The following is a 3332-nucleotide window of genomic DNA, read 5'->3' on the forward strand; positions in this document are numbered from 1 at the left end:
CCAAAGCTGCTATAATTTTCCTAATATTTTTGGATACCCGTCTCTCACTAACAAAGCCCACCTGCAATTCATCCACCAGTGAGGGCAACACCCTGGCTAGCCTATTGGTCAAAATTTTTGCAAACAATTTTGCCTCAAAATTTAGAAGCAGAATGGGACAATAAGATTCAGGTCATTCAGGATCCCTCCCCGGTTTTAATAAAACTATAATGTGAGCCATACGCAGAGAATCAGGCAAGGAATTTGCATCAAGAATAGCATTGAATACAGAAATAAGAACAGGCACTATGGCATCCTTAAGCAGTTTGTAAAACTCCTCCTCAAATCCATCTGGGCCTGGCGTCTTATTCAGGGTACTCTGACGGATAACCCATTTCACCTCCTCTGGTTGAATCCAGGTGTTAAGGCTTTCCAAATCAGCAGCCGTAACCTGCGGTAGATCCAATCTAGACAAATAGACCTCGCTGTCCAAATGCATCAATTCTGCTGAATATAGTTTTGTAAAAAAGATTGAAAAAGGTTGTTAATGCCCTGATCCGTATGAAGCAAACCCCCCATGGCTATTTTGCAATGCTATTATTTTAATAGGACCCCTGGAACATTTCACCAACTGAGTCAAAAGACGACCATTTTATGTTTCAACAGTTTTTATTTATTTATTGCATTTGTATCCCACATTTTCCCACCTATTTGCAGGCTCAATGTGGCTTACATAATGTTGTTAACAATGTAATTACAAGATATCATATACAGTTAGTATTGTGCAGAGATTGAGTAGGGGAGAGAGAAGAAGGGAGCGAGTGATCGGGAGTTATGTAGGTGGATCTTCATAACTGAGTGGGTTGGTGAGGTGAATTAATGAATTTATTGAAGGATCAACCAGGTGTTTACATCCATAAAACTTCAAATACAATGTTTCAATGCTTTCAACAAACATTGGTGTAGACTGAGTAAAAACTACCATCAACAAGTTTTTCATGTTTTCTCCCCACCCCCTCTCCCCCCCTTTCCCCCTCCCTCTCTTTTTACCCCCTCCCCCTTGCCTTCCAGTTATGGATTAGGCGGGTTAGCCGTCCATGGCTGTTGTCAGCAGGATTCTCTGGGCTTGGGATGGCTTTCCGAACCCCCATCTTGGTCCAGGCCTACCTGCTTTCACATCCTCTATTGACTCGGTGGCCTCCTACTGTCCTGGACAGGAGCCCTTACTAAGACGACTATTTTTATTTGCATGTTTATACAAATGGTACTTACAGTATTTAAAGGATTGTTGGGCCGATTGATGTAATAAGGAATTTAACACCTGTTGCACCTCCAATAGCAATTGTTTATACTTTATGGAGCGATGGTGCACGTACAGCTTATGTAATTGGATGACTCTTCTCTCTAATTGGAATAACTCACGGTCCCTGACTTTCTTTGGATAGCTTGAATAAGTGAGAATATCCGGCTGTAAAACCACTTTCGCTGCTTCCCAGTATATAATTGGCTCAGTTAAATGAGCTTGATTACTTTGCTTATCAAGGCGCCATTTATCTGGAGATAATCCCAAAACTGGGCATCCCTCTCCAGTTTAAGGGTAAATTGCCAATGGGGTATCCGTGTCAGGTCCACTAAGTGAGCGACAGACTCACCCAAGCATGATCTGAAATCTCAATGGGCCCGATGCTGAGACCTAGAGAGTAATATATATAATCAAGTCTGGACATGGTGGAGTGTGCCCTCGATATGTGAGTGTAATCATGTTCCAATGGATGCAAGATTCTCCACACATCCACCAGCTTCAGAGCTTCACAAAGCCTTGAAATATCCCTGGGGCCAAACGTGTTGAGGTCTTGGCCATATGAGATCGATCCACAAAAGGATCATGGGTCTCACTGAAATCACCACCCACAATAACCGGTAAATCAGCATAATTGTGCAATAATTTCATTAAAGAAGTATAAAAGGACTTGTCATAAATGCTAGGTGCATAGACATTACATAAAACACGTTTCACCTGGTCCAATGACACCACTGCAACCACATATCAGACTGCTGGGTCTGAATGAACCTTATGTGTAACCCACCTGTGTGCTACTATGAATAAGAACAATTACCCCTGCTTTTTTTCCGGACTGCAGGAGCATGAAAGTAACTTCCCACCCAAAGTTTCTCATGCTCTATTAGTTGTCAATAGAAATCAAACAAAATAAAACATGGAAAAGAAAATAAGATGATACCTTTTTTATTGGACATAACAATACATTTCTTGATTAGCTTTCGAAGGTTGCCCTTCTTCGTCAGATCGGAAATAAGCAAATGTGCTGACAGTGTATATAAGTGAAAACATTCAAGCATTACTATGACAGTCTGACAGGGTGAGAGGATGGGGGTGGGTAGGACATCAAAGCATATCATTGATATTCTAACAGGATGGGTGTGGATAGGTGAGGGGTGGGGTGATCAACAGAGACATACAGCTTTATGGTTTATAATGGGCTAGGAACCCCAGGTCCTTGTTAAGTCCTTTCTGTTGGGTGTTAAAATATTCAATCATTCTGACTTCAAAGGTCTTACGTTCTTGTATGGTTTTAAAGTTACCTTCGAAAGCTAATCAAGAAATGTATTAAGTTATGTCGAATAAAAAAGGTATCATCTTATTTTCTTTTCCATGTTTTATTTTGTTTGATTTCTATTGATAACCTTAAGAGTGGACTAACACGGCTACCACACTCCTCTACTTAAGATGGAAGATCATGCTCTATTATAAATTAACCGGCGGCTAGAAATGTGCACAGTGTTTAACGTGATTTTTGTGCATTGGGTCCTCAATCCTGCTGCTAGACAAAAAAAAAATAATAAATTGTCCACCAGTAACAGGTGTAGCACATAATTCCTTTCAGCTCCCTGTGTTTTTAGATGTGTTGAGCTTTGGCAGCGACTTGAGTTGCTGAAGCCATCCTGCACATGGGAAAGGGTGTGCTAGATCCAAGCTCTTGTGCAATTTATCAGTCCTGCTAGCCACAGAAAACACTTTTTATAGCTGAGCAACATTGCTTTTTCTGCAGATGGGTTGGAACACTGTGCCCTCAAGTTTAGAACAGTTATACTGCATGGCTTAGTGCACGGGCCCCAAGCTATGCACAAGCAGTTCTTTTCAGAGAGGACTGAACAGAATGATAAAACAGATTTTTTTTTTAATATTCTCTTCTGTGGTTTACTTTTCTGAAATGCTCTGGCAAACGGTTACACAATATGACCAGGCAGAGCTCACTATACGAAATCATTAACAAAAATCTGACCAGGTCACAGAATGAGCTAGTCTACTTTGTACCTAAAAGTGCCTGACCGTG

This window comes from Microcaecilia unicolor, chromosome 1 (genome assembly GCF_901765095.1).
Source record: "Microcaecilia unicolor chromosome 1, aMicUni1.1, whole genome shotgun sequence".
Lineage (NCBI taxonomy): Eukaryota > Metazoa > Chordata > Amphibia > Gymnophiona > Siphonopidae > Microcaecilia > Microcaecilia unicolor.